At 47.2% G+C, this 21,560-nt stretch overlaps 1 protein-coding gene and 1 long non-coding RNA gene across 4 annotated transcripts in view; both read left to right on the forward strand.

Moving 5' to 3' along the window:
* Positions 1–21,560, forward strand: part of NTM (neurotrimin) — a 593,292-nt gene that overhangs the window by 82,666 nt on the left and 489,066 nt on the right. The gene's annotated exons all lie outside the window — the stretch shown is intronic.
* LOC142209555 (uncharacterized) lies at positions 568–1,028 on the forward strand. The gene is made up of 3 exons (XR_012716946.1): positions 568–749; positions 862–889; positions 945–1,028. It is a non-coding gene; the product is annotated as an uncharacterized LOC142209555 (long non-coding RNA).

Here is a 21,560-nt window from a genome sequence, read left to right on the forward strand (position 1 = left end):
TATCTATGGTTTCTTTGGGCTGAATTCTATACAGTCAGTATTATTTCTGATAATACTGAATTGGGGAGCTATTCTGTGAGCTGATCCAGTTATATATTTATTGTGAGACCCACTGGCAGCCGTAGCGGACAGCTCGGCCCATGCACAGGCCGGCACACACATCAGCATGTTGCAAGTTTAATATAATATTTTTGCTCCAGTGAAAATCCTTTCATCCAGCTTCCATTCTTGTTAGCTAGAGATCTGGTCTCATTGCCTGCTTACCCACAGGCGACACACTATACTACATGTGTATGTATGTGCTGCGCCCCTGCTGTCTTCTCCTGAAACAAAAGGTCCGCAGAGAAATGGTACTTTAAAGTCTCTGAGAATTTAGATGGAAATCTCATGAATTTATAAGAGCTGCATTCAGCATGGGGTAAAAATCTGTTTCCTCATTCAGTGTCATGGAAGCCTCTGAATGTTCTGTCAGCACCGGGGCCTCTAAAGCAGAGGATCTATGATCATATATTAGAGAGTGGAGGATTTGTCACACTTACTATATGTTACACTGAACATTAAGAGAAACTGGACACAGCAAAGGCAACAATAAATGCTCTGATGTCTGCAGTTCTAGTGGTAAGTGCTATTTTCTGGAAGTTCGTGTCCTGTATGTAAAATCAGGGAGGTGATGTGCTGTAAGTCGAGTCTAGGAGCAGATGTGCTATGTAATGTCAAGGAGGTGATGTATCGGATGTGGAGTCAAGGAGGTGGTGAGGAATATGTGGAGTCAAGGGGTTATAGAACTATATATGGAGTCAAGGAGGTGGTGAGGAATATGTGGAGTCAAAGGGGTGTAGAACTGTATATGGAGTCAAGAAGTTGGTGAGGAATATGTGGAGTCAAGGGGGTGGTGAGGGATATGTGAAGTCAAGGGTTATAGAATTGTATATGGAGTCAAGGAGGTGGTGATGGATATGTGGAGTCAAGGGGTTGAAGAACTGTATATGGAGTCAAGGAGGTGTTCCGATGTTTGTGTAGTGAAGGAGTTGATATAGTACCAGGAAGGAGGAAGGATGTGCTGTATGTTGGGTCAAGCAGGTGATCTGCTGCATGTACATTTAGAAGTTGATGTGCTATATGTGGAGTCAAGGAGATGAGGAGCTACGTGTGTAGTCAAGGAGGTGATGGGCTGTATGTAGGCTCAGGTGATATTCTGAATGTGTGGTCAGGAAGGTGATCTGCTGGATATAATGCAGGGGTGGGAAATTAATTTTCCCATGGGGCCACATGAGAAATTGTAACAGTTCTAGAGGGCCATGCACGCCGTGACAAATTTTGCTCCACCCACTTCTCCGCTGAATCCGCCCATTCTCAATCATTTTTCCATGTGCCCCACAAAGTAAAATCCTCCTACAGTCACCCTAACATTATACATCCCCACATTATAATGTTTCCCTCCAAATGTCCCACAGTATTAAGTCCCTCTCCTGGTGCCCCAGTATAAACCAGCAGAAACTAGAGGGGACATTAAACTGGGGCAGCTGGAGGGGGACATTAAACTGGGGGCAACTAGAGGCAGACATATCCCCCTCCAGCTACCTCCACGGTTTAATATCCTCCTCCAGCTGCCCCAGTTTAATGTCGCCCTCCATCTGCCCCCTAGTTTAATGTCTCCCCTACATGTGCATTAAGTTTAACTGCCCCCCTACATCTGCCCCTAGTTCCCCCCTCTTGCTCACACATGCTGTCTATTCTCTCTTTATCATCCAGCAGCCTCCATTGACGGCAGCTTGCAGCAAGCACATAGTCCCGTGTGGCTCCGCCCACTAACGAGTCATAGCCTATCCTTATGATGGGCTGTGATGACATCAACACAGGTCCTTGAAAAACCTTCCACTAGCTATGCGGGCTGGATAGAAGCAGTCAGAGGGCCGGATTTGGCCCGCGGGCCGGACATTGCCCAGGTCTGATATAATGTCTCAAAGATTATGTTCTATGTGTTGGGGTCAGGGAGATCATCCTATTAATATTATAAATGTGAAAGTTTGTGAGTTTGGATGTTTGTGGGTTTGTGTGTTCGGATGTTTGTTAGTCAATCACGCAAAACCCGCTCGACCGATTTGGCTGAAATTTTCCACAAACATAGTTAATACACCCCATTGTGCAATAGGTTACTTTTCGTCACAATAGCGCACATACGTTTTTCCCAGGACCCCCACAAACCCCAAACTCACATCACCATCTCTGCAATCACACACTTTGGACCATAGCAAGCCACAAAATTCATATTGCCCTCTGCAGCCTCGCCCCTAACCCCACACAATCACATATACATATACTTTACCACTTTGCCCCTCACCTTAACGATACTCCAGGAGGCTCTCTTTAACGCTCCGGAGCAGCCATGTTTGCCGACCCCCACCGCTCTGACAATCCGCGACACCGCCCACCCATGTCAATACCCCTAGGCGGTCTAATAAATGCAAAAAAAAAAGTTTAAAAAAAGTAAAAAAAATATTAAAAACAAAAAAAAAATGGATTAAAAATTCAAATCACCCCCCTTTCCCTAGAACACATATAAAAGTAGTTAAAAACTGTGAAACACATACATGTTAGGTATCCCCGCGTCCAAAATCGCCCGCTCTACAAAGCTATACAAATATTTTTCCTGTTCGGTAAACGCCATAGCGGGAAAAATGGTCAAAAGTGCCAAACCGCCGTTTTTTCACTGTTTTGATTCTGATAAAAATTTGAATAAAAAGTGATCAAAGCAATAACATTTCCTGAAGATGGTAGAACTATAAAGTACACCCAGTCCCGCAAAAAAAGACGCCATATACATCCCCGTACATGCACGTATAAAAAAGTTACGGCTATCGGAATATGGCGACTTTTCAAAAAAAAATTTTTTTAACAGTTTTGGATTTGTTTTTAAGGGATCAAAATGTAACTAAAACCATATAAATTTGGTATCCCCGGAATCGTAACGAAACACAGAATACAGGGGACATGTCATTTTGGTTGCACAGTGAACGCCGTAAAACCAAAGCCCGTAAGAAAGTCGCAGAAATGCATTTTTTCTTGAAATCCACCCCATTTTGAATTTTTTCCCTGCTTCCCAGTACATTATATAGAATAATTAATGGTGGCATCATGAAGAAAAATTTGTCCTGCAAAAATTAAGACCTCATATGGCTCTGGGAGCGGAGAAATAAAAAAGTTATGGGGTTTAGAAGGAGGGGAGTCAAAAACGAAAATCAAAAAATGCCATCGGCGGGAAAGGGTTAACTTCAAATACTTCTGTCCCAAAGTCACTATGTACAGTTTCTGACAACACCGTATAGCAGCTGAAATACAAAATAACTTCAACACAAAAGTCTCACGTATTCTCTGAATTAGAGCAAAAACAAGATACAAACTTACATTTCATATCCCATACCTTATACACAGTACGAAAACCTTACCCACGCCTGTATATACCCACTTCTACAATCACCGCAGACGAAGTCGCGGGTACCAGCTAGTGTGCTATATGTGATGTCAGGGAATGATCTGCAATATGTACGGTCAGGGAGGTGACATGTAGTATATAGAATATATAACAGGCCATAGCATGGGATTCCCAACATTAAAATATTGGTACTCATTTCTCGTGATCATTGCTTTCTACTTGCCAGTGCCTCTTGACATACAAGAAATGTCTGCTCAGTGAGCATCTCTAAGAATTTCCTGTGTGTACTGGACATTGATGAGAAGTAAGTACTATATGTTTATGTTGGCATCTCCATTCTAAGCATGAAGTGCAGACCAAGCCAAATGAATGACCATCACATGGTCTAGAGGAGTTTTCCTGGTGAATATTCCCTCTTAACTCATATACACTCACCGGCCACTTTATTAGGTACACCATGCTAGTAACGGGTTGGACCCCCTTTTGCCTTCAGAACTGCCTCAATTCTTCGTGGCATAGATTCAACAAGGTGCTGGAAGCATTCCTCAGAGATTTTGGTCCATATTGACATGATGGCATCACACAGTTGCCGCAGATTTGTCGGCTGCACATCCATGATGCGAATCTCCCGTTCCACCACATCCCAAAGATGCTCTATTGGATTGAGATCTGGTGACTGTGGAGGCCATTGGAGTACAGTGAACTCATTGTCATGTTCAAGAAACCAGTCTGAGATGATTCCAGCTTTATGACATGGCATTGCATTATCCTGCTGAAAGTAGCCATCAGATGTTGGGTACATTGTGGTCATAAAGGGATGGACATGGTCAGCAACAATACTCAGGTAGGCTTTGGCGTTGCAACGATGCTCAATTGGTACCAAGGGGCCCAAAGAGTGCCAAGAAAATATTCCCCACACCATGACACCACCACCACCAGCCTGAACCGTTGATACAAGGCAGGATGGATCCATGCTTTCATGTTGTTGACGCCAAATTCTGACCCTACCATCCGAATGTCGCAGCAGAAATCGAGACTCATCAGACCAGGCAACGTTTTTCCAATCTTCAATTGTCCAATTTCGATGAGCTTGTGCAAATTGTAGCCTCAGTTTCCTGTTCTTAGCTGAAAGGAGTGGCACCCGGTGTGGTCTTCTGCTGCTGTAGCCCATCTGCCTCAAAGTTCGACGTACTGTGCGGCGTTCAGAGATGCTCTTCTGGCTACCTTGGTTGTAACGGGTGGCTATTTGAGTCACTGTTGCCTTTCTATCAGCTCGAACCAGTCTGGCCATTCTCCTCTGACCTCTGGCATCAACAACGCATTTCCGCCCACAGAACTGACGCTCACTGGATGTTTTTTCTTTTTCGGACCATTCTCTGTAAACCCTAGAGATGGTTGTGCGTGAAAATCCCAGTAGATCAGCAGTTTCTGAAATACTCAGACTAGCCCTTCTGGCACCAACAACCATGCCACGTTCAAAGGCCCTCAAATCACCTTTCTTCCCCATACTGATGCTCGGTTTGAACTGCAGGAGATTGTCTTGACCATGTCTACATGCCTAAATGCACTGAGTTGCCGCCATGTGATTGGCTGATTAGAAATTAAGTGTTAACGAGCAGTTGGACAGGTGTACCTAATAAAGTGGCCGGTGAGTGTAGCTCATATAATGAGGCCCTAGACAGGTGGTAGACTTCAGAGTACCCCCGACTTTAGCAGGACTGTTTCCTAATGGACCAGACTTCTGAAGTAGTCAAGATGAAATAAACAATATATTATCATTAGCTTTTGCTTTCTTTTCTTATTTTTTACTGTCTGATTATAAATCATAGACAACTTGTGTCTTGTAGACTGCGGAATGCAGATGAAGACAACATCATATTTTTACTATTCTTACTTCTTATATACTATTTTGTGGCTGTGCTACATCTGTAGGCAACACACAGTCAATAAATGGTTACATGAAACTGTTGGTCTGTATACGGTTGGGTGAAGCTCATGTTTGACCATTCTTGTGGAACCCAACCCCCCTTCCCACTTCCTCACCACCACCGATGAAAAATCTTCTGTCACAAAACGTAGGATAAAATAATCACTCCTTTATCTGAGCAAATGGGGAACGTGATCATTTATTTGCAGCAGTGACTTATCTGAAAGGAGGAAAAGACAGGAGGAAAGGGATATAGATATCCCAGAAAGACAGAGATTGGTGTCTGAGCCGTGTACCCTGCTCTCCTAGTAGTGTCTGATGAAGATGAGTGAGCTGTCCAAGGGCAGTGCCCATCACCTCTAGTCTCTGTGCTCTGTGTGGTGGCAAGAGAAAATTCTAGTGACAATAGTAAAATGTACAGTATTTTCTCCGAGCCAGGTCAGCATGTTGCGCTCTCTTTTGTGACTATATTTAATGCTAAAAAAAGGGAGATAATCTGCATGCCAGTGTAAATTTGTAAAAGTGAGCCCTCTTGATAGGGTTTACATGCCTTTGTTTTCTACCCTAGATTATTTTGTTCTAATTTCGTAAACATGTTTAAAGGGGTTGGGCCATCAATGCAAATGTATAAAAAGTTGCCAGACCCCTCAAAAAGTGATCTGTTGAAGGCTTCGATACGGTAGCAGCCGGAACACAGGAACTCATAAAGAAAATATTGTAGCTTTATTTCATATAAAATTAAGTCTTGCTTCAAGAGGCACAACGAAACTTACTATTGCGTGTTTTTGGCCAGTTTAGGGCCATTAATAAGACTGAATAAAGGTTTCCCCTCTGCTTTTAAGAGAGAAAGCCGAGTTTCACACTGTTGTTCGCGTTTCTGTCCTTTGCATCAGCTTGGGCACCCAAAAGATGGAAACCCTATTCGCTTAAAAAGTGATCACACCAGGGCTTTTCTTTCCGTCGATTTTAAGCAGAATCTGGGGTGGAGTGCCAGAATGCTGCCCAGACGCTAGTATGTACCTAGTGTTAAGTGGCAGCATTTAAAACAGTAAAAGGAAGGCAACCTCATACAGATTACAAGTAGTGCAGTTATTTCATTGCTTTTCCCTCACTGCTTGGAGTCTGTATCAGGACACCTACCTTTTGTTGCTATATAGGGCCCCTTCACACGGAGTTTACACTCCGCTCATTCAGACACATATACACGAGCGCTTCAAAACACATCCCATTCACTTCAATGGGAATGCGTGTAAAGCCGGCTTTACGCACGCTCCCATTGAAGTGAATGGGATGTGTTCTGAAGCGCTCGTGTATACGTGTCTGAATGAGTGGAGAGAAAACTTCGTGTGAAGGGGCCCTTAGACTGATGGTCATGCTGGGTTTCCTCTCTGAGAAGCAGAAGGAAGAATTCCTTTAGCTCAGGATGCAGCAGAAGCAGTACTGTATTCTAGTGAATATGCAAGACTAACAGCCCCATTATAATGATGTGCTGACACCCATATATTTTGAATGCCAAGGGGTTCTATTACAAGGCGATAGTTGCAATATTTCTGTGAGGAAACATTTTTTTTTAATAACAAAACTTTAGATCGCTACTTTACAATGTGCTTATTGAACTTCCCTTCTGTTATTTGTATTAATGGCACAATTCTTTTAACATCTCTGCCTGCTGCCAGTGAATGAAGAAATTCTGCACAGACCTGGTCTTGCTCATGTAGAGGGTTGTTACATCCTAATTAGAGATGAGCGAACACTAAAATGTTCGAGGTTCGAAATTCGATTCGAACAGCCGCTCAATGTTCGTGTGTTCGAACGGGTTTCGAACCCCATTATAGTCTATGGGGAACAGATACTCGTTAAGGGGGAAACCCAAATCCGTGTCTGGAGGGTCACCAAGTCCACTATGACACCCCAGGAAATGATGCCAACACCTCTGGAATGACACTGGGACAGCAGGGGAAGCATGTCTGGGGGCATCTAACACACCAAAGACCCTCTATTACCCCAACATCACAGCCTAACAACTACACACTTTACACACTCAATACCACCTCTCTGACAGTAGGAAAACACCTTGAAACATGTGTATTTGGCACTTGCAGTGAGGAGAGCTTGTCACCAGCAGTGAATTTGGCCCTTGTAGTAAGTTGAGGTTGGCACCAACATTTGTTTTGAAAATCAGGGTGGATTGAGCCTCTAACCAGCAGAGTTTGGGCAAATTCATGGTGGAGGGAGCCTCTAAAAACCCCAGTTTGGACCAATTCATGGTGGAGGGAGCCTCTAACCAGCCCAGTTTGGGCAAATTCATGGTGGAGGGAGCCTCTAAAAAACCCAGTTTGGACCAATTCATGGTGGAGGGAGCCTCTAACCAGCCCAGTTTGGGCAAATTCATGGTGGAGGGAGCCTCTAACCAGCCCAGTTTGGACCAATTAATGGTGGAGGGAGCCTCTAACCAGCCCAGTTTGGACCAATTAATGGTGGAGGGAGCCTCTAACCACCCCAGTTTGGACCAATTCATGGTGGAGGGAGCCTCTAAACAGCCCAGTTTGGGCAAATTCATGGTGGAGGGAGCCTCTAAAAAACCCAGTTTGGACCAATTCATGGTGGAGGGAGCCTCTAACCAGCCCAGTTTGGACCAATTAATGGTGGAGGGAGCCTCTAAACAGCCAAGTTTGGACCAATTCATGGTGGAGGGAGCCTCTAAAAACCCCAGTTTGGACCAATTCATGGTGGAGGGAGCCTCTAACCAGCCCAGTTTGGGCAAATTCATGGTGGAGGGAGCCTCTAAACAGCCCAGTTTGGGCAAATTCATGGTGGAGGGAGCCTCTAACCAGCCCAGTTTGGACCAATTAATGGTGGAGGGAGCCTCTAACCAGCCCAGTTTGGACCAATTAATGGTGGAGGGAGCCTCTAACCACCCCAGTTTGGACCAATTCATGGTGGAGGGAGCCTCTAACCAGCCCAGTTTGGACCAATTCATGGTGGAGGGAGCCTCTAAAAAACCCAGTTTGGACCAATTCATGGTGGAGGGAGCCTCTAAACAGCCCAGTTTGGGCAAATTCATGGTGGAGGGAGCCTCTAAAAACCCCAGTTTGGACCAATTCATGGTGGAGGGAGCCTCTAACCAGCCCAGTTTGGGCAAATTCATGGTGGAGGGAGCCTCTAAAAAACCCAGTTTGGACCAATTCATGGTGGAGGGAGCCTCTAACCAGCCCAGTTTGGGCAAATTCATGGTGGAGGGAGCCTGTAACCAGCCCAGTTTGGACCAATTAATGGTGGAGGGAGCCTCTAACCAGCCCAGTTTGGACCAATTAATGGTGGAGGGAGCCTCTAACCACCCCAGTTTGGACCAATTCATGGTGGAGGGAGCCTCTAAACAGCCCAGTTTGGGCAAATTCATGGTGGAGGGAGCCTCTAAAAAACCCAGTTTGGACCAATTCATGGTGGAGGGAGCCTCTAACCAGCCCAGTTTGGACCAATTAATGGTGGAGGGAGCCTCTAAACAGCCAAGTTTGGACCAATTCATGGTGGAGGGAGCCTCTAAAAACCCCAGTTTGGACCAATTCATGGTGGAGGGAGCCTCTAACCAGCCCAGTTTGGGCAAATTCATGGTGGAGGGAGCCTCTAAACAGCCCAGTTTGGGCAAATTCATGGTGGAGGGAGCCTCTAACCAGCCCAGTTTGGACCAATTAATGGTGGAGGGAGCCTCTAACCAGCCCAGTTTGGACCAATTAATGGTGGAGGGAGCCTCTAACCAGCCCAGTTTGGACCAATTAATGGTGGAGGGAGCCTCTAACCACCCCAGTTTGGACCAATTCATGGTGGAGGGAGCCTCTAACCAGCCCAGTTTGGACCAATTCATGGTGGAGGGAGCCTCTAAAAAACCCAGTTTGGACCAATTCATGGTGGAGGGAGCCTCTAAACAGCCCAGTTTGGGCAAATTCATGGTGGAGGGAGCCTCTAAAAAACCCAGTTTGGACCAATTCATGGTGGAGGGAGCCTCTAACCAGCCCAGTTTGGACCAATTAATGGTGGAGGGAGCCTCTAAACAGCCAAGTTTGGACCAATTCATGGTGGAGGGAGCCTCTAAAAACCCCAGTTTGGACCAATTCATGGTGGAGGGAGCCTCTAACCAGCCCAGTTTGGACCAATTAATGGTGGAGGGAGCCTCTAACCAGCCCAGTTTGGACCAATTAATGGTGGAGGGAGCCTCTAACCACCCCAGTTTGGACCAATTCATGGTGGAGGGAGCCTCTAAACAGCCCAGTTTGGGCAAATTCATGGTGGAGGGAGCCTCTAAAAAACCCAGCTTGGACCAATTCATGGTGGAGGGAGCCTCTAACCAGCCCAGTTTGGACCAATTAATGGTGGAGGGAGCCTCTAAACAGCCAAGTTTGGACCAATTCATGGTGGAGGGAGCCTCTAAAAACCCCAGTTTGGACCAATTCATGGTGGAGGGAGCCTCTAACCAGCCCAGTTTGGACCAATTAATGGTGGAGGGAGCCTCTAACCAGCCCAGTTTGGACCAATTAATGGTGGAGGGAGCCTCTAACCACCCCAGTTTGGACCAATTCATGGTGGAGGGAGCCTCTAAACAGCCCAGTTTGGGCAAATTCATGGTGGATGGAGCCTCTAAAAAACCCAGTTTGGACCAATTCATGGTGGAGGGAGCCTCTAACCAGCCCAGTTTGGACCAATTAATGGTGGAGGGAGCCTCTAAACAGCCAAGTTTGGACCAATTCATGGTGGAGGGAGCCTCTAAAAACCCCAGTTTGGACCAATTCATGGTGGAGGGAGCCTCTAACCAGCCCAGTTTGGGCAAATTCATGGTGGAGGGAGCCTCTAAACAGCCCAGTTTGGGCAAATTCATGGTGGAGGGAGCCTCTAACCAGCCCAGTTTGGACCAATTAATGGTGGAGGGAGCCTCTAACCAGCCCAGTTTGGACCAATTCATGGTGGAGGGAGCCTCTAACCAGCCCAGTTTGGACCAATTAATGGTGGAGGGAGCCTCTAACCACCCCAGTTTGGACCAATTCATGGTGGAGGGAGCCTCTAACCAGCCCAGTTTGGACCAATTCATGGTGGAGGGAGCCTCTAAAAAACCCAGTTTGGACCAATTCATGGTGGAGGGAGCCTCTAAACAGCCCAGTTTGGGCAAATTCATGGTGGAGGGAGCCTCTAAAAAACCCAGTTTGGACCAATTCATGGTGGAGGGAGCCTCTAACCAGCCCAGTTTGGACCAATTAATGGTGGAGGGAGCCTCTAAACAGCCAAGTTTGGACCAATTCATGGTGGAGGGAGCCTCTAAAAACCCCAGTTTGGACCAATTCATGGTGGAGGGAGCCTCTAACCAGCCCAGTTTGGACCAATTAATGGTGGAGGGAGCCTCTAACCAGCCCAGTTTGGACCAATTAATGGTGGAGGGAGCCTCTAACCACCCCAGTTTGGACCAATTCATGGTGGAGGGAGCCTCTAAACAGCCAAGTTTGGACCAATTCATGGTGAAGGGAGCCTCTAAAAACCCGTTTGGACCAATTCATGGTGGAGGGAGCCTCTAACCAGCCCAGTTTGGACCAATTAATGGTGGAGGGAGCCTCTAACCAGCCCAGTTTGGACCAATTAATGGTGGAGGGAGCCTCTAACCACCCCAGTTTGGACCAATTCATGGTGGAGGGAGCCTCTAAACAGCCCAGTTTGGGCAAATTCATGGTGGATGGAGCCTCTAAAAAACCCAGTTTGGACCAATTCATGGTGGAGGGAGCCTCTAACCAGCCCAGTTTGGACCAATTAATGGTGGAGGGAGCCTCTAAACAGCCAAGTTTGGACCAATTCATGGTGGAGGGAGCCTCTAAAAACCCCAGTTTGGACCAATTCATGGTGGAGGGAGCCTCTAACCAGCCCAGTTTGGGCAAATTCATGGTGGAGGGAGCCTCTAAACAGCCCAGTTTGGGCAAATTCATGGTGGAGGGAGCCTCTAACCAGCCCAGTTTGGACCAATTAATGGTGGAGGGAGCCACTAACCAGCCCAGTTTGGACCAATTCATGGTGGAGGGAGCCTCTAACCAGCCCAGTTTGGACCAATTAATGGTGGAGGGAGCCTCTAACCACCCCAGTTTGGACCAATTCATGGTGGAGGGAGCCTCTAACCAGCCCAGTTTGGACCAATTCATGGTGGAGGGAGCCTCTAAAAAACCCAGTTTGGACCAATTCATGGTGGAGGGAGCCTCTAAACAGCCCAGTTTGGGCAAATTCATGGTGGAGGGAGCCTCTAAAAAACCCAGTTTGGACCAATTCATGGTGGAGGGAGCCTCTAACCAGCCCAGTTTGGACCAATTAATGGTGGAGGGAGCCTCTAAACAGCCAAGTTTGGACCAATTCATGGTGGAGGGAGCCTCTAAAAACCCCAGTTTGGACCAATTCATGGTGGAGGGAGCCTCTAACCAGCCCAGTTTGGACCAATTAATGGTGGAGGGAGCCTCTAACCAGCCCAGTTTGGACCAATTAATGGTGGAGGGAGCCTCTAACCACCCCAGTTTGGACCAATTCATGGTGGAGGGAGCCTCTAAACAGCCAAGTTTGGACCAATTCATGGTGAAGGGAGCCTCTAAAAACCCGTTTGGACCAATTCATGGTGGAGGGAGCCTCTAACCAGCCCAGTTTGGACCAATTAATGGTGGAGGGAGCCTCTAACCAGCCCAGTTTGGACCAATTAATGGTGGAGGGAGCCTCTAACCACCCCAGTTTGGACCAATTCATGGTGGAGGGAGCCTCTAAACAGCCCAGTTTGGGCAAATTCATGGTGGATGGAGCCTCTAAAAAACCCAGTTTGGACCAATTCATGGTGGAGGGAGCCTCTAACCAGCCCAGTTTGGACCAATTAATGGTGGAGGGAGCCTCTAAACAGCCAAGTTTGGACCAATTCATGGTGGAGGGAGCCTCTAAAAACCCCAGTTTGGACCAATTCATGGTGGAGGGAGCCTCTAACCAGCCCAGTTTGGGCAAATTCATGGTGGAGGGAGCCTCTAAACAGCCCAGTTTGGGCAAATTCATGGTGGAGGGAGCCTCTAACCAGCCCAGTTTGGACCAATTAATGGTGGAGGGAGCCTCTAACCAGCCCAGTTTGGACCAATTCATGGTGGAGGGAGCCTCTAACCAGCCCAGTTTGGACCAATTAATGGTGGAGGGAGCCTCTAACCACCCCAGTTTGGACCAATTCATGGTGGAGGGAGCCTCTAACCAGCCCAGTTTGGACCAATTCATGGTGGAGGGAGCCTCTAAAAAACCCAGTTTGGACCAATTCATGGTGGAGGGAGCCTCTAAACAGCCCAGTTTGGGCAAATTCATGGTGGAGGGAGCCTCTAAAAAACCCAGTTTGGACCAATTCATGGTGGAGGGAGCCTCTAACCAGCCCAGTTTGGACCAATTAATGGTGGAGGGAGCCTCTAAACAGCCAAGTTTGGACCAATTCATGGTGGAGGGAGCCTCTAAAAACCCCAGTTTGGACCAATTCATGGTGGAGGGAGCCTCTAACCAGCCCAGTTTGGACCAATTAATGGTGGAGGGAGCCTCTAACCAGCCCAGTTTGGACCAATTAATGGTGGAGGGAGCCTCTAACCACCCCAGTTTGGACCAATTCATGGTGGAGGGAGCCTCTAAACAGCCAAGTTTGGACCAATTCATGGTGAAGGGAGCCTCTAAAAACCCGTTTGGACCAATTCATGGTGGAGGGAGCCTCTAACCAGCCCAGTTTGGGCAAATTCATGGTGGAGGGAGCCTCTAAACAGCCCAGTTTGGGCAAATTCATGGTGGAGGGAGCCTCTAACCAGCCCAGTTTGGACCAATTAATGGTGGAGGGAGCCTCTAACCAGCCCAGTTTGGACCAATTAATGGTGGAGGGAGCCTCTAACCACCCCAGTTTGGACCAATTCATGGTGGAGGGAGCCTCTAAACAGCCAAGTTTGGACCAATTCATGGTGGAGGGAGCCTCTAAAAACCCCAGTTTGGACCAATTCATGGTGGAGGGAGCCTCTAACCAGCCCAGTTTGGACCAATTAATGGTGGAGGGAGCCTCTAAACAGCCAAGTTTTGGGAAATTCATGGTGGAGGGAGCCTCTAACCAGCCCAGTTTGGACCAATTCATGGTGGAGGGAGCCTCTAAACAGCCCAGTTTGGGCAAATTCATGGTGGAGGGAGCCTCTAAAAAACCCAGTTTGGACCAATTCATGGTGGAGGGAGCCTCTAACCAGCCCAGTTTGGACCAATTAATGGTGGAGGGAGCCTCTAACCACCCCAGTTTGGACCAATTCATGGTGGAGGGAGCCTCTAACCAGCCCAGTTTGGACCAATTCATGGTGGAGGGAGCCTCTAAACAGCCCAGTTTTGGCAAATTCATGATGGAAGGAGCCTCTAACCAGCAGAGTTGTGGGAAAGCAGGGTGGAGGGAGCCTCTAACCAGCAGAGTTGGTGGAAATCAGGGTGGAGGGAGCCTCTAACCAGCAGAGTTGGGGGAAATCATGTTGGAGGGAGCCTAGTATTAGCAGAATTGTGCAACGCTTATGGTGGATGAGTATGAGGATGCGGAGGAATTGGAGAGGTTGAGTACAGACATGGAGTTTCATGTTGGGGTGCTTTACACAGGTGGGCACAAAAATGAAGGCTCTATCCAGTGGTGGTTCATTTTTATCAAAGTGAGCCGGTCGGCACTCTCAGCTGACAGACGGGTGCGCTTGTCAGTGATGATGCCACCGGCTGCACTGAACACCCTCTCAGATAGGACGCTGGCGGCAGGACAGGACAGCACCTCCAAGGCATATAGGGCAAGTTCAAGCCACAGGTCCAACTTCGACACCCAATACGTGTAGGGCGCAGAGGGGTCGGAGAGGACAGGGCTGTGGTCGGAAAGGTATTCCCGCAACATGCGCCTATACTTCTCACGCCTGGTGACACTAGGACCCTCCGTGGCGGCACTTTGGCGAGGGGGTGCCATCAAGGTGTCCCAGACCTTAGACAGTGTGCCCCTCGTTTGTGTGGACCGGTGAGAACTTGGTTGCCTACTGGAGGAACTGCCCTCCCTGCCGCCAACGTCACATGCTGGAAACATCTCCATCATATTCTGCACCAATTGCCTGTGGCAAGCATTGATGCGATTGGCCCTCCCCTCTACCGGAATAAAAGACGAGATGTTGTTTTTATACCGGGGGTCAAGGATAGCAAAGATCCAGTACTGGTTGTCCTCCATGATTTTGACAATACGCTTGTCGGTTGTAAAGCACCCCAACATGAACTCAGCCATGTCTGCCACAGTGTTAGTTGGCATGACTCCTCTGGCCCCACCGGAAAGTTCAATCTCCATTTCCTCCTCATCCTCCATGTCTACCCATCCGCGCTGCAACAATGGGACGATTCGAAGTTGCCCGGAAGCCTCCTGTATCACCATCACATCATCGGACAACTCTTCTTCCTCCTCCTCCTCCTCCTCCTCCTCCATTAAACGCAGTGAAGCGGACAGATGTGTGGACCTACTCTCCAGCTGTGACGGATCGGATGCTATCCCTAACTCCTCTGTGTGATCTGAGTTATCCCTGATGTCAATCAGGGATTCTCTCAGAACACACAAGAGCGGGATTGTAAGGCTCACCATCGCATCCTCAGAGCTCACCCTCCTTGTGGACTCCTCAAAGACCCGTAGGATGTCACAAAGGTCTCTCATCCATGGCCACTCATGGATGTGAAACTGAGGCAGCTGACTTTGTGGCACCCTAGGGTTTTGTAGCTGGTATTCCATCAAAGGTCTCTGCTGCTCAACCACTCTATTCAACATCTGAAACGTTGAGTTCCAGCGTGTGGGGACGTCGCACAAAAGCCGGTGTTGTGGCACATGCAGGCGTTGCTGGAGAGATTTTAAGCTAGCAGCGGCTACTGTCGACTTGCGAAAGTGGGCGCACATGCGCCGCACTTTCACCAGTAGCTCTGGAACATTGGGGTAGCTCTTTAGGAAACGTTGCACCACTAGGTTGAAGACGTGGGCCAGGCATGGAACATGTTGGAGTCCGGCAAGCTCCAGAGCTGCTACCAGGTTCCGGCCGTTATCACAAACGACCATGCCTGGGCCCAGGTGCAGCGGCTCAAACCATATTGCCGTCTCATCGAGGAGGGCATCCCTCACCTCGGAGGCAGTGTGCTGTCTGTCCCCCAAGCTGATCAGCTTCAGCACAGCCTGCTGACGTCTACCAACGCCAGTGCTGCAACGTTTCCAACTCGTAGCTGGGGTCAATCTAACAGCGGAGGAGGAGGCGGTGGCGGAGGAGGAGGCGGTGGCGGAGGAGGAGGCGGTAGAGGAGGAGGAGGAGGAGGGGGGTGTTCTTCTCGTGTCCCTGCCAGGAATGTTAGGCGGGGAGACGAGGTACACCGGGCCAGTTTGGGAAGCAGTCCCAGCCTCAACTACATTCACCCAGTGTGCCGTCAGTGAAATGTAGCGTCCCTGTCCGCATGCACTTGTCCACGCGTCGGTGGTCAAGTGGACCTTTGTGCAAAGCGCGGAACTAAGGGCCCGCCTGATGTTGAGTGACACGTGCTGGTGCAAGGCGGGGACGGCACACCGGGAGAAGTAGTGACGGCTAGGGACGGCATAGCGAGGTGCCGCAGTTGCCATCAGGTCCAGGAAGGCGGGAGTTTCAACAAGCCGGAACGCCAACATCTCCTGGGCCAGCAGTTTAGCGATGTTGGCGTTCAAGGCTTGCGCGTGTGGGTGGTTAGCAGTGTATTTCTGCCGCCGCTCCAATGTCTGAGAGATGGTGGGTTGTTGTAAAGAAACGCCTGATGGTGCCTTTGATGGTGCAGGAGAAGGAGATAAGACAGGACCAGGGGAGGATGAGGTAGAAGTCAACAAAGTGGCGGAGGCAGATGAAGTGGTGTCCTGGCTCGTCCTCTGGAGTGCATCGCCAGCACAGTCAGCAGTGGCAGTGGCAGAGGCAGAGGCAGTGGCAGAGGCAGTGGCAGTGGCGTGAACGGCAGGCGGCCTTTGTCCTGCCGTTGCTGCCTGCCACTGATTCCAGTGCTTGGATTCCAAATGACGGCGCATTGAAGTGGTGGACAGGTTGCTCTTCTCAGAGCCCCTAATCAATTTCGAGAGGCAAATTGTGCAGACAACACTATATCTGTCCTCGGCGCATTCCTTGAAAAAACTCCACACCTTCGAGAAACGTGCCCTCGAGGTGGGAGTTTTTCGGGGCTGGGTACGAACTGGAACATCTTGGGAGATTCCGGGTGTGGCCTGGCTTCGCCTAAGCTGCTGACCTCTGCCTCTGCCTCTAGCTACCCTTTTTGGTGCTGCACCTGCCTCAACATCCACACTACTTTCCCCGCTTGACATCCCCCCTGTCCAGGTCGGGTCAGTGTCCTCATCATCCACCACTTCCTCTTCCAACTCCTGTCTCATCTCCTCCTCCCGCACAATGCGCCGGTCAACTGGATGCCCTGACGGCAACTGCGTCACATCATCGTCGATGAGGGTGGGTTGCTGGTCATCCACCACCAAATCGAACGGAGATGGAGGAGACTCTAGTGTTTGAGCATCTGGACACAGATGCTCCTCTGTTAGGTTCGTGGAATCGTGACGTGGAGAGGCAGGTTGAGGGACAATGAAAGGAGCGGAGAACAGCTCTGGGGAGCAGGGACAGTTTGGGTTATTGTTCTGTAAAGCTTCGGAATTTTGGGAGGAAGGAAGACAAGACTGTTGGGTAATAGGAGGAGAGGAGGCAGAGTCTGACTGGCTGCTGGACAATGTGCTGTAAGCGTTCTCTGACAGCCATTGCAAGACCTGTTCCTGGTTCTCGGGCCTACTAAGGTTTGTACCCTGCAGTTTAGTTAATGTGGCAAGCAACCCTGGCACTGTGGAGTGGCGCAATGCTTGCTGCCCCACAGGAGTAGGCACGGGACGCCCTGTGGCTTCACTGCTACCTTGCTCCCCAGAACCATTCCCCCGACCTCGCCCACGGCCTCGTCCACGTCCCTTTCCGGGAGCCTTGCGCATTTTGAATTCCTAGTTAGAAATTGGCACTGTATACCAGTAGTAAAAATTGTGGGTGCACGTAACCCCAATATATTCTTTGAATTCCCAGTCAGACACTGGCACTATATGGCAGTAGCAAGAAATGAGGGTATTTGTATTCCCAATATACTCTTTAAATTCCCAGTCAGACAATGGCACTGTATACCAGTAGTAAAAATTGTGGGTGCACGTAACCCCAATATATTCTTTGAATTCCCAGTCAGAAACTGGCACTATATGGCAGTAGCAAGAAATGAGGGTATTTGTATTCCCAATATACTCTTTGAATTCCCAGTCAGACAATGGCACTGTATACCAGTAGTAAAAATTGTGGGTGCACGTAACCCCAATATATTCTTTGAATTACCAGTCAGAAACTGGCACTATATGGCAGTAGCAAGAAATGAGGGTATTTATAACCCCAATATATTCTTTGAATTCCCAGTCAGACAATGGCACTGTATACCAGTAGTAAAAATTGTGGGTGCACGTAACCCCAATATATTCTTTGAATTCCCAGTCAGAAACTGGCACTATATGGCAGTAGCAAGAAATGAGGGTATTTGTATTCCCAATATACTCTTTAAATTCCCAGTCAGACAATGGCACTGTATACCAGTAGTAAAAATTGTGGGTGCACGTAACCCCAATATATTCTTTGAATTCCCAGTCAGACACTGGCACTATATGGCAGTAGCAAGAAATGAGGGTATTTGTATTCCCAATATACTCTTTGAATTCCCAGTCAAACAATGGCACTGTATACCAGTAGTAAAAATTGTGGGTGCACGTAACCCCAATATATTCTTTGAATTACCAGTCAGAAACTGGCACTATATGGCAGTAGCAAGAAATGAGGGTATTTATAACCCCAATATATTCTTTGAATTCCCAGTCAGACAATGGCACTGTATACCAGTAGTAAAAATTGTGGGTGCACGTAACCCCAATATATTCTTTGAATTCCCAGTCAGAAACTGGCACTATATGGCAGTAGCAAGAAATGAGGGTATTTGTATTCCCAATATACTCTTTAAATTCCCAGTCAGACAATGGCACTGTATACCAGTAGTAAAAATTGTGGGTGCACGTAACCCCAATATATTCTTTGAATTCCCAGTCAGACACTGGCACTATATGGCAGTAGCAAGAAATGAGGGTATTTGTATTCCCAATATACTCTTTAAATTCCCAGTCAGACAATGGCACTGTATACCAGTAGTAAAAATTGTGGGTGCACGTAACCCCAATATATTCTTTGAATTCCCAGTCAGAAACTGGCACTATATGGCAGTAGCAAGAAATGAGGGTATTTGTATTCCCAATATACTCTTTGAATTCCCAGTCAGACAATGGCACTGTATACCAGTAGTAAAAATTGTGGGTGCACGTAACCCCAATATATTCTTTGAATTACCAGTCAGAAACTGGCACTATATGGCAGTAGCAAGAAATGAGGGTATTTATAACCCCAATATATTCTTTGAATTCCCAGTCAGACAATGGCACTGTATACCAGTAGTAAAAATTGTGGGTGCACGTAACCCCAATATATTCTTTGAATTCCCAGTCAGAAACTGGCACTATATGGCAGTATCAAGAAATGAGGGTATTTGTATTCCCAATATACTCTTTGAATTCCCAGTCAGACAATGGCACTGTATACCAGTAGTAAAAATTGTGGGTGCACGTAACCCCAATATATTCTTTGAATTACCAGTCAGAAACTGGCACTATATGGCAGTAGCAAGAAATGAGGGTATTTATAACCCCAATATATTCTTTGAATTCCCAGTCAGACAATGGCACTGTATACCAGTAGTAAAAATTGTGGGTGCACGTAACCCCAATATATTCTTTGAATTACCAGTCAGAAACTGGCACTATATGGCAGTAGCAAGAAATGAGGGTATTTGTATTCCCAATATACTCTTTGAATTCCCAGTCAGACAATGGCACTGTATACCAGTAGTAAAAATTGTGGGTGCACGTAACCCCAATATATTCTTTGAATTACCAGTCAGAAACTGGCACTATATGGCAGTAGCAAGAAATGAGGGTATTTATAACCCCAATATATTCTTTGAATTCCCAGTCAGACAATGGCACTGTATACCAGTAGTAAAAATTGTGGGTGCACGTAACCCCAATATATTCTTTGAATTCCCAGTCAGAAACTGGCACTATATGGCAGTAGCAAGAAATGAGGGTATTTGTATTCCCAATATACTCTTTGAATTCCCAGTCAGACAATGGCACTGTATACCAGTAGTAAAAATTGTGGGTGCACGTAACCCCAATATATTCTTTGAATTACCAGTCAGAAACTGGCACTATATGGCAGTAGCAAGAAATGAGGGTATTTATAACCCCAATATATTCTTTGAATTCCCAGTCAGACAATGGCACTGTATACCAGTAGTAAAAATTGTGGGTGCACGTAACCCCAATATATTCTTTGAATTACCAGTCAGAAACTGGCACTATATGGCAGTAGCAAGAAATGAGGGTATTTGTATTCCCAATATACTCTTTGAATTCCCAGTCAGACAATGGCACTGTATACCAGTAGTAAAAATTGTGGGTGCACGTAACCCCAATATATTCTTTGAATTACCAGTCAGAAACTGGCACTATATGGCAGTAGCAAGAAATGAGGGTATTTGTATTCCCAATATACTCTTTGAATTCCCAGTCAAACAATGGCACTGTATACCAGTAGTAAAAATTGTGGGTGCACGTAACCCCAATATATTCTTTGAATTACCAGTCAGAAACTGGCACTATATGGCAGTAGCAAGAAATGAGGGTATTTATAACCCCAATATATTCTTTGAATTCCCAGTCAGACAATGGCACTGTATACCAGTAGTAAAAATTGTGGGTGCACGTAACCCCAATATATTCTTTGAATTACCAGTCAGAAACTGGCACTATATGGCAGTAGCAAGAAATGAGGGTATTTGTATTCCCAATATACTCTTTGAATTCCCAGTCAGACAATGGCACTGTATACCAGTAGTAAAAATTGTGGGTGCACGTAACCCCAATATATTCTTTGAATTACCAGTCAGAAACTTGCACTATATGGCAGTAGCAAGAAATGAGGGTATTTATAACCCCAATATATTCTTTGAATTCCCAGTCAGACAATGGCACTGTATACCAGTAGTAAAAATTGTGGGTGCACGTAACCCCAATATATTCTTTGAATTCCCAGTCAGACACTGGCACTATATGGCAGTAGCAAGAAATGAGGGTATTTGTATTCCCAATATATTCTTTGAATTCCCAGTCAGACAATGGCACTGTATACCAGTAGTAAAAATTGTGGGTGCACGTAACCCCAATATATTCTTTGAATTCCCAGTCAGACACTGGCACTATATGGCAGTAGCAAGAAATGAGGGTATTTGTATTCCCAATATATTCTTTGAATTCCCAGTCAGACAATGGCACTGTATACCAGTAGTAAAAATTGTGGGTGCACGTAACCCCAATATATTCTTTGAATTACCAGTCAGAAACTGGCACTATATGGCAGTAGCAAGAAATGAGGGTATTTGTATTCCCAATATATTCTTTGAATTCCCAGTCAGACAATGGCACTGTATACCAGTAGTAAAAATTGTGGGTGCACGTAACCCCAATATATTCTTTGAATTCCCAGTCAGACACTGGCACTATATGGCAGTGGCAAGAAATGAGGGTATTTGTATTCCCAATATATTCTTTGAATTCCCAGTCAGACAATGGCACTGTATACCAGTAGTAAAAATTGTGGGTGTATATAGCCCCAATTCTATTGCTAGGGGACTTGCAGGGTATTTCTGGGGTGAAGGTGGGGGGGCACACCGTTGGAACGGGTATCGGGGTATATATCGGGTATACGGGAATACACTGACAGTGTATTCCATTCAGGATCCTGGGAAAGCTGGGTTGCGGCGATTGAGCCCGTCAGTGCCACGTTACACTGACAAGCTTCTCCCTGGAATTTAGCTCTTACAAGAGCTGTTGGTTGTCTTCTCCTTCCTATCCTAGCCTGTCCCTGCCTACCCAGAATCTAAGCCCTAGCTAGCTGGATGGAAACCTCCGTCCTCGGTGAATTGCAAGCTCAGAATGACGCGAACCTGGGCGGCGCTGTTCTTTTA

This window comes from Leptodactylus fuscus, chromosome 6 (genome assembly GCF_031893055.1).
Source record: "Leptodactylus fuscus isolate aLepFus1 chromosome 6, aLepFus1.hap2, whole genome shotgun sequence".
Lineage (NCBI taxonomy): Eukaryota > Metazoa > Chordata > Amphibia > Anura > Leptodactylidae > Leptodactylus > Leptodactylus fuscus.